Here is a 10,722-nt window from a genome sequence, read left to right on the forward strand (position 1 = left end):
TTATTTGAGAGACAGAATGAGAGAGAGAGCACATGAGAGGGGGGAGGGTCAGAGGGAGAAGCAGACTCCCTGCTGAGCAGGGAGCCCGATGTGGGACTCGATCCTGGGACTCCAGGATCATGACCTGAGCCGAAGGCAGTCGCTCAACCAACTGAGCCACCCAGGCGCCCTGTTTGCATCTTTTGACAGTTATAAAGAATGTTACTATGTACATTCATGTACATGCTTTTGTATGGATATGTTTTAATTTCTCTTAGGTATATACCTAAGAACTGCTAAGAATGGTAACTCTATGTTTAATATTTTGAATGACTACCAAATTGTTTTCCACAGTGACTGTACAATTTTAATTCTCACCAGCAATGTACTAAGGTTCTAATTTCTTCACATCCTTGTCTCACTTGTTATTGTCCATTTTGTTTATTATAGCCATCCTAGTAGGGGTGAAGTGGTATCTTATGGTGGTTTGATTTGAATTTCCCTCCCTTTTTAAAGATTTATTTATTTATTTGAGAGAGAAGAGGGGGCAGAGAGAGAGAGGGAGAATCTTAAGCAGACTCTCCACTGCCCAATATGGGGCTCAATCTCACAACCCTGGAATCACGACCTGAGCTGAAACCAAGAGTCAGATGCTTAACTGACTGTGCCACCCAGGCACCCTGATTTGAATTTTCCTAATGACTAATGCTGTTGAGCATATTTTCATGATGTGATATTCATGGGTGATCTGTATATCTTCTTTGGGGGAATGTCTATTCAGACCTTTTGCCCATTTATAATTGGGTTGGGTTTTTTTTATTATTGAGTTGCAAAAGTTCTTTATATATTTTGAATACAAGTCTCTCTCTCTTTTTTTTTTAAAGATTTTATCTATTTATTTGACAGAGAGAGACACAGCGAGAGAGGGAACACAAGCAGGGGGAGTGGGAGAGGGAGAAGCAGGCTTCCCGCCGAGCAGGGAGCCCGATGTGGGGCTCCATCCCAGGACCCGGGGATCATGACCTGAGCTGAAGGCAGTCGCTTAACCAACTGAGCCACCCAGGCGCCCCTGAATACAAGTCTCTTATGAAATTTGTGATTTAAAATATTTTCTTGGGCTAATTGCCTCCTAGATTAGCTCTGATGTAAAAAATGTAATAGCTGCTATCACTACCCACATTTCTGGGGTAATCTGTGAGTTTTTTTCTCACAATTCTGTCACCAAATGCTTGGGTTTCCCCGCCATACCAGTGAATTCTCCAACTCTCTGGACACCAAGTTGGTATCCTACAATTCAATTCAGTTCTGCCACGAATCACCCAGAGTCCCACAGGTTAAGGACTCAGTCCCACAAGTCTGCCCTCACTATAGCTTGTCACCTGTACTTCTGACCAATCAGCCATAGATGGGAGGGAGGTTCTTTTTTTTTTTTAAGATTTTATTTATGGGCGCCTGGGTGGCTCAGCCGTTAAGCGTCTGCCTTCGGCTCAGGTCATGATCCCAGGGTCCCGGGATCGAGCCCCGCATGGGGCTCCCGGCTCCGCAGGAAGCCTGCTTCTCCCTCTCCCACTCCCCCTGCTTGTGTTCCCTCTCTCGCTGTGTCTCTCTCTGTTAAATAAATAAAATCTTTAAAAAAAAAAGATTTTATTTATTTATTTGAGAGAGAGAGAGTAGGGTGGGGGCAGAGGGAGAGGGAGAGAGAGAATCTCAAGCAGACTCTGCACTCAGCATGGAGTCCCACACAGGGCTCAATCTCACAACCCTGAGCTCATGACCCAAGCTGAAATCAAGACTTGGACACTTAACTGACAGAGCCACCCAGGCGCCCCTAGATGGGAAGTTCTAACGACCCCTTCCTCAGGCTCAGTTAATTTGCTAGAGCAGCTCACAGAACTCAGAGAAATATTTTCCTTACTAGATTACTGGTTTATTATAAAAGGATCTAACTCCAGAGCAGCCAGCTGGAAGAGATGCATAGGGAAAGGTGTGGGGAAAGGGTGTGGAGCTTCCATTCCTCTTTGGAGCATACCACTCTTCCTGATCTCTATGTGTTCAACAACCTGAAAACTCTCCAAACTCCAACTTTTTGGGTTTTTATGAAGGCTTCATTGTCTAGGCATGATTGATTAGATCAGTGGCCACAGGTGATTACCTCAACCCCCAGCCTCTCTCCCCTCCCTGGAGTTCGGAAGTGGGACTGAAAATTCCAAACCCTCAAATCAAGTCTTGGCCTGAAGCTATGGAGGGGCCCACCAAAAGTCATTTCATCAGACAAAAGAGGTGACTCCTACTATTCAGGAAATTCTAAGGGATTTAGGGGCTCTGTTTCAGGAACTGGGGACAAAGACCAAATATATATCTCTTAGTGTATCACAGACATAGATTGGTTTGAAGAGGAGTGGAAGAAAGAAAACAGATTCCAGGTTGATTATCAATTCAATTTAATTCATTTCCCACATTAACAACAATTATCTATGTGAAAGCTATTCTCAGTGTAGGGAAACTTCAAGAAGCTTATGGTCACGACATAAATGAATGGAATGGTGACTGCTAAAACTGTGAAATACTAGAAGCAGAAGAGTCTCCAAGGTCTAGCAAGTGTCTAGCACAGGAGGGGCTCCACAAACATTTGCTCAATATAACTGAACTGAGGAGGTAAGAACAGAACTAAAAGATATGGCAGAATATAGAAAGTGACACAAAAGTACGGACATGTCCTGCTACAGCTGTCTATGTCAGTCCCTGAGTTTTAATTGGGGCAGAAAATGGAAAAAGTGAAGGCAAATGTGAAAGAAATGAAGATAATTGAGAGGAAAGACTTTAAGAACAGATCAAGGAGACCAGTGGGTCGGGAAGAAAACCCGGAGGGGAAAACCTGTAGGTACCTGCCCTAAAAATTTAGAATTTTTAAAGCACTCCCCTAGAGCTAATCAGGCTGAGCTCTTTTTGCATCAACCATTAAGGCTTCAGTAGACTTGAAATTTTTACATCAGCCGCACCGTTCTGTGCCACACAATGTGTGAAATAGAGCCAAGAACAGGGAACACCGAGGGGTATAAAGGGCCGAAAGAGCTGAAGGGAAAGCAGCAGACACCATGCCGCAAAGTGAGAACAGAAGTATTTAGGTAATTTTTAGTTATATTTTCTTTTCAGCTTCCATGAGTGAGGGGTGGACCCACTTAGGTCCCCTGGGATTTTCTGATCGTGGCCAACTTTGCATGCATTACGGTATTTGCTTGATGTAATTTCCTTTTTTTTTTATTTTTAAAGATTTTATTTATTTATTTGAGAGAGAGAGGCAGCAAGAGAAGGAACACAAGCAGGAGGAGTGGGAGAGGGAGAAGCAGGCTTCCTGCTGGGCAGGTAACCTGATGTGGGGCTCCATCCCAGGACCTTGGGATCATGACCTGAGCTGAAGGCAGACGGTTAACCTGAGCCACCCAGGCGCCCCTTTATTTATTTTTTTTTAAAAGACCTTATTTATTTATTTGACAGAGAGCGAGAGAGCACACGCAGGGGGAGCAGCAGAGAGACAGAAGCAGGCTTTCTGCTGAGCCGGGAGCCCGATGCGGGACTCAATCTCAGGACCCTGAGATCATGACCTGAGCCGAAGGCAAACGCTTAACCAACTGAGCCACCCAGGTGCCTCGGGGATATTACAATTTCAACAAAAATCCACCTCCCATGGAGGTCTGGGGAATGGCAGACATAACTAAATGAACAAATGGGTAAACATCCAATGTGCTGATCTACGTTCTGAAGATGGGAATGGGCAAGGGGTAGAGGAGAGGGAGACCCACTGTGGAGTAACCAGAGACCTGCAGGACAGGAGACAGTGGTCCCCTGAGCTGTCTCCAGTAGAGGCCAGAGCGGCAGAGCAGAGCTGCCCGGGGAGAGTGGATGATGGTCAGTGGAGAAGCCAGGCATAAGCATATAACATCGTTTCCATTAACCCAACACATTTCCTATTCCCAGCTTCCTTTCGGTTTTATTTTATGCTTTCTATGATAGGTTTTATTGATAGGTTTGAGCTTTCCAACCATGTACTAGTATGTTTGTAATTCCTCCAACATGCTGTATTTTGAAGAGATGACTTGCATTTTCCATGGAAATCTGGCCCTCTAAATCTCGTGCCACAGATTCAGATTTTTTTAAAAAAATTATTCTTTTAGGAAAAGCGATTCAAAGATGTGTAGTAGCTACCGTGTGGCCTAGCGCTTCGTCTTGTAGGTATATATTCAAAATAATGAGAACGCAAATCCACAGAAAAACTTGTACATGAATATTCATAGCAGCATTCTTTGTAATAGCTCCAAATGTCCTAACCTAGCTGTGCATCAGCTGATGAAAGAATAAACAAAACCTTGTACCCACCGTCTTAAAAAAATTGAAAATGCAGAATGGAACTTTATAAAACATATGAAAGCAATCAGTTGTTTGCGATAAATGTCAAAAACTTGTTTTCTCGCTGCAGAGTAGTCCAGGGGTAGATGTACCTCCTTACATGACGGCAGCCTTCCATGAGGCGGGACACGCAAGCTGCCAGTCCTCTAAAAGTCTAGGAATTGAGACGTTGCTTCCCTGTATTTTAGTTGTTAACGCAGTCACAGGCCAGCCCAGATTCAAGGGTGTGCAGAAAATAGACTCTACCCTTGATAGGGCAACAGCATGTGAGTACAGGAAGGGAAGAATTGGAGATAAGCTATCATAAAGATAGAATTGGTTGGGAATTAGAAAACAGATTTAACTGTCAGAAGCCACTAACAACTAAAGAGCAACCTACATTTTAAGTAATTAAAATTCAGATAATATACACTTGTCTGATGCCGAGTAAACTTCTCTGTCTCTTGACTTTGGGCTTAGGCATGTGTATTATTTATCTATTGTTGCATACCAAAGGCCTCAGCTCACGTGATCTCTAGCTACATTTGAAACAGCTGCTTACACCTTCCTTCTTGAAATCTTCTGTATTGCCCTTCTCTCGCTTTCTATTGCTTTTCCTCCTACCTCAATGCTACTCCTTCTTTGTCTCCTCACTCAATCATCTTCCTTTTTCCAACTTCTATATTCTGCAAAATCCCAGTGCCTTGGCCTCCAGTCTCCTCCCTTCTCCATCCTCACTTACTCCTTAGGGGATCTCGTCCTCGTGGCTTTAAGTTCCAGGCACACACTGATGACTCCAAAAATCATGTCTTCCTAGAACAAGAGATGAATGTATTTAAGTGCCTACGCAAAATCGTCATTGTATGTTGACTAGGCATCACAAATTTAACTCCCCCAAAGTAAAACCCTTGATTCTTCTTCAACTCCACCTGGAGAATTTTCTACCTTGTCCCTTCATTGCTCCTCTTGGCCCCCCTGCAGTTTATTCTCTGCACAGCAACATGAGTGATCCCTTTCAATCATAGATTCGTTCCTGACACTCATCTGCTCTCTTTCTCTGGGTCTTCTCAACTATGAGAGTAACATCCAAACTTCTAATCTTGGTGTATAATGCCTTCCAGATTGCAGTCTTTTTCCTGCCACCTTTCTGCTTAATTTCACTCATTAGCCTTGCTCCTGTCATGTTGGCTCCCTTGCCACTCGGCTACAGGGCCTTTGTGCTCGTCCTGTCCTTTTCTCTCTGCCTGGAGTATTTTTCTTCAAAGATATGCATGGTCCGTTCCCTCCCTTCTATTACGGTTTCTGCCCCTGAGTGCCCCTGACTCTAAAAGGTTTTCCCTGGCTTTCTCACCTTAAATATCACATTTTCCCTGCTCTACCCCATTATTCATTGTTCTTTTCTACAGACCATTCATTGTTACAGAAAGCAAAGAATATATTTATCTCTGTTGTTCTATCTTCCTTTCTCTGGTATGTTCCACAAGGACAGAAATTTTGTCTGTTTAGGTCACTGCTGTATCTTCAGCTCTCAGAACAGTTTCTGGTACCTCAGGGGATGCACTAAATACGTATTATTTGAATGAGTGAACAAATAAGGAGCGAGAGTTGCAATAGAAAAGAGGAGGAAGAACAGAGACATTTTGTGAGCAGGGGGCACTGCCAGAGACAAGCGAGCCTAGAGCAGGGGAGGGTGTTGTAGGCAATGGCAGCGAATAGTCAAAATTCCTCACATTTACTAGGCTGTCTAAAGCCAGGAATGACTCTACATACTTCACACATGTTAGTTTATGTAATCCTCCCAAAAAATATGATTTGAGAAATACTACCATCTCCTTTTACATGCAAAGAAACTGAGCATAGGGAGGTGAAGAAACTAGCCCAAGGTCACAGCTCATAAATGTAGAGCCAGAATTGAAACAGGTTCGCTATCTCCGGAGCCTTGCTCTCCACTGCTGTATTACATAGCCTCTCAGACAAGCCGAGGATGAGGCCACTGAGTTTATACTTTACTTACTTCACAGTATTGCTCAGAGTCAATCCTACCTACAGTCTTGGTGTCTTTCCTACAGGTATTGTAGAAGAAATACATCTAATTTTGCCAAACTTTTCTACAACTTGGCATATCCTTGATAGACTCTCTGGCTTTGTTGTTCTTAGGAGTCATGATTGCACATGGTGTGAAGAGATGGGATTAGCACTTGACTGGGATGCTAGAAGTGTGGCCTTTAATTACTCTCAGTCTGTAGTTGCCAGCTCTGTGGTTTTGGGCAAATCCTATCACCTCTCAGAGTTTGCATTTAATTCTCTGAAAAATGAAGGGGAGAGGAAGAGGAGGAAATAAATCCAAAGATACCTCCCAGCTCCAAAATTCTTTGATCACATTGACTGCTGGTCAGGCAAGAAGACTTCTGGGCCTTCTGTCTCCCAAGCTCCCCATTTAGTCAGTTGAGTTAAGAAGAAAGAGGTGAAAGGTCCCCTGGTGGCAGCACTACTCTATTATGATCCTTATCTACAGTAAACCCGCTGGCTGATTGCCTGCTCATGGGCCCTGTTAGGAAATCAAGCCTTCTTTTGGAATAAAACTTTCTTTTTTTTTTTTTTTTAAAGATTTTATTTATTTATTTGACAGAGAGAGACACAGCAAGAGAGGGAACACAAGCAGGGGGAGCGGGAAAGGGAGAAGCAGGCTCCCCGCTGAGCAGGGAGCCCAATGTGGGAATCGATCCCAGGACCCTGAGCCGAAGGCAGACGCTTAACGACTGAGTCACCCAGGTGCCCCTGGAATAAAACTTTCTACACCAGTCACTGAAAAGCAGACTGCAAGTAAATTCAGCTAATTCCAGTGTAGCGAGCCAACATTGCAAAATGGAAGATTTCTGTTTTATGCTTTCCTTCCCAATCAGAGCTCTTGCCAGCTGGCTAGTCTTAAGTAAATTCACCCCTCAGGTTCAATTTATATTCTACTTTAACTGCTCATTTTCTCCCCCTTCAGTGCCTCAGAGTGACGTGTTCTCCCCTTGTACTTTCTCTGAACATGGAAGGCCCCCAGCAGATGATACTATATAGTCTCTACCTGGTGAAACAGAAAATGCTCTTTTTCTTCCCCCATTCTTTCCATTTATTTTAGCTGTAATCTCTGTTCTTTCCTAGTGCATGAAGTTTAGTCAGAAATTTATTAGTCAGAAATTTAGGCTCATATGTACAGTGTGTTTCACTTGTGGAACACATCAAAACAGAAAACTAATTTTTGTTAGGAAATTGGCAAAGCCAGTTTTTGATAAAATAATTTAGTTTTCAAAACAGAGATGGGTAGGAACATATTTAACACATGAATGAACTATGTACAGACAGACTGTGTGGGAAGGGGATATGCTTTGAAGACTGAGGGTCCTGGGTTCAAATCCCTGCTATCCCACTCAATATTGTGTGGCCGAGGGCAAGTCATTAACCTTTCTGTGCCTCAAAATTTACTCATCTGTAAAATAGGGATAATGTTACATACATCAAAGGGCTGTTGTGTGGACATACTTGAGTCTTCTGTAAAAGTTGGCATCTAACAGATGTTATGGCAGGGAAACAGAGGTTTATGGGGCCTGTGGGAAGAACATAGAAGGCATCAATGAGTTCTGCTTTCACTTTCTTTTTCTTGAGAGGTAAATCGCAGAGCAGTTAAGAACAAACTGTGGAGCCATGTTCACAAGGATTCAAGTTCCAGTATTGTCATTTATAAGCTGTATGATCTCAGGCAAGTTACTTAATCTCTCTGTGCCTCATCTGTAAAATGGGGATGATAATAGTAACCCTACCTCAGAGGGTTGTTAAGATTAAGTGAGTTAATACGTGGAAAGCATTTAAAACAGTTCCTGGACAGAATAAACATTCTGCGATGGTTAATTTCATGTGTCAGTTGGACTAGGACAAGGTACTCAGACATTTGGTCAAACATCAAGTCTCCATGTCTCTGTTGAAGGTATTTTTAGATGGGATTAATGTTTAAATCAGTAGAATTTGAGTAAAGCAGATTCCTCTCCATAATGTGGGGGGCCTCATCCAATCAGTTAAAGGTCTTGAGGAAGAAAGACTGACATCCCCTAAGGAAGAAGGAACTCTGCCTCCAGACTGCCTTGAGTCTTGTGCTGCAACATTACTTCTTCCCTGGGTCTCCAGCTGCCACTCTGCCACAGGACCTTGGTTTTTACTCTTTCCTCTGCCCTGAACACTTTTCCTTCACATGTATCCATGGTCTGCTCCCTCCCTTAAGATTTGGACTTGCCAGCCCTCACATCATGTGAGCCAGTTTCTTAAATCTCAGTCTCTCTCTCTCTCTCCACACACAGACACACACACACAGCCCTTATCAGTTGTTTCTCTGGAGAACCCTTATACAGTTAGCGATAATGATTTGTGTTTGTAGCCTGAAGTGATCCTCTAAACTGGTTCTTCAGTGAGAGTAATCACATGGCAATCTTTCACTTTAATCCTCCCACTTCTGAAGATTTAAGAAAACTAAGAGGAGAAAATAAAGGTTTGCCTTTTAAAAAGGCGAGGAAGCAAGGGGGCAAGAATGCTCATGACAGGTTTAGAAAATGATGTGTTTGGGTGGGGGATAAGGGTCCACTTAGGGAAGTGGTGGGCCATAAGGTTGGAGCAGCCCAGGGAAAAGTCTGAATACCAGCCTTGGAAACTCAGGATTTCTTTCCCTCTAGTGGAAATGGAGAGCTACTCAAGCTTTGTGAAAACAGTGCGGTAAGATGAAAACACCCATCAGTGGCTTAGGATTCGTTAGGAGGAGGGAGAAACCAGGGTAAGAGAGAACAGGTGGAAAATATTATGTGACCTTGCCTTATGCAGTTATATACATTTCATCTCCAAAGAGTGTTAAGCCTCTGTTTCCTTACTGTTTTCATTGGGTCACATTTTAGGCCATATGGTGGTTCCTCATGTGAGCAGGCTGATGTCCCTCTCTTGGTCCTCTTCCCTTTTTTCCTTTGCTATAACTCTGCTCTCCTCCCAAGTCCCAGCTTCCTGCATGTTTCCTGGTCTATGTGAAGGTAGGGTGGCCACAGGGAATGCCATTTTTGTTGTCCTTTCTGACCTCTGGAAATCTTTCCTGGTTTCAACCTGGGAGGAGGAGTGTGAATTCTTATTTTCTTCATATTAAGGCCTCTTCAAGAAAACAGCTGTCTTTTGTTTTCTTTCTATAGCAGAACCATTATATGCTATTAGTTTATTTGAGTTTGAAAAACTTTTCTTGGAGGATTTTTGTATGTAAAATCTAGATCACCCAAAGCCAAAGTAACTTTTAAGTGGTAAATGCTAACCCTGGTTTGAAAGTCTATATTTAACACTGCCAGGGAGAGAAATGCAGTTGGGTACTTTCCCAGGGTATGCTAATTAGCTGAAAAAGAATACTTTCTTTGCTGCCATTGGTAGAGAAACTGACCAATAGAAGAGCAGTTCAGCACCTACACCCACTCCGTACAAAATGAGGAGGTGTGTTTGTACATGCCACTAACTCATGCTTCTGGTTGCCTCACAACCAGTGACAAGCGTGCCTTTCATCACCTCTTACGATGTTACCTTCAGATTCTAAACTTTAATCTAAATGAAACTCAGAAAAGAGGAATGAGTTTAGGAAATTAGATATAATTTCTAATAGGTTAAAAGCATACAGACTTCTGACATGATACATTTTAAAGACAATGGCAGTTTTTCTCAATACTGCATGCATTTTCCTGCTTATCCACTTGTATAAATCTAGTTATTTGTACGTTCACTTCATTCCACTGACAAGAAATGTATTGAATGTTCTTTACGAAGATTACAAGGGAAGTTCTGGCCTGTTTCAGCCATATCCTAATAGTACATTAGCAGATATTACTCAGCAATAAACACTGAGTTTTAGATTCTTAAAGGTATAATTTTCACTGCATTAATCTGTACCCACAGCTAGAAGGGTGCCATATTAATTTGTTTATATGTTGCTTTATAGGTGGACCAAGTGTTTTCATTATTTTTTTTAGACTGGCTGTTTATAGGCTCCTCCAGTGCACTGTAAAGTCTTCAGAGTAATAACATTGTTTATTTTTAAGGGACACTTACATTCTCTACCTAATTTAATTCTTACAGCAATTATGTAAATTGGCCAGGACAGGTGCTATTTTATATCTGATGAAACAGGGGCACAGTGAAGTTAGCTACTTATCTGAGGCCACACACTGATCAAAAGCAATGCTGGAGTCTACGCTCAGGACCCATGCAAGGTACATTTTGTTTGATTACAAGATCCCTCTCAAGAGCTAGAAATTTGTTTTTTCTTTCTTTCTTTCTTTCTTTCTTTCTTTCTTTCTTTCTTTCTTT

The sequence above is a fragment of the Neomonachus schauinslandi genome, chromosome 2 (genome assembly GCF_002201575.2).
Source record: "Neomonachus schauinslandi chromosome 2, ASM220157v2, whole genome shotgun sequence".
NCBI lineage: Eukaryota > Metazoa > Chordata > Mammalia > Carnivora > Phocidae > Neomonachus > Neomonachus schauinslandi.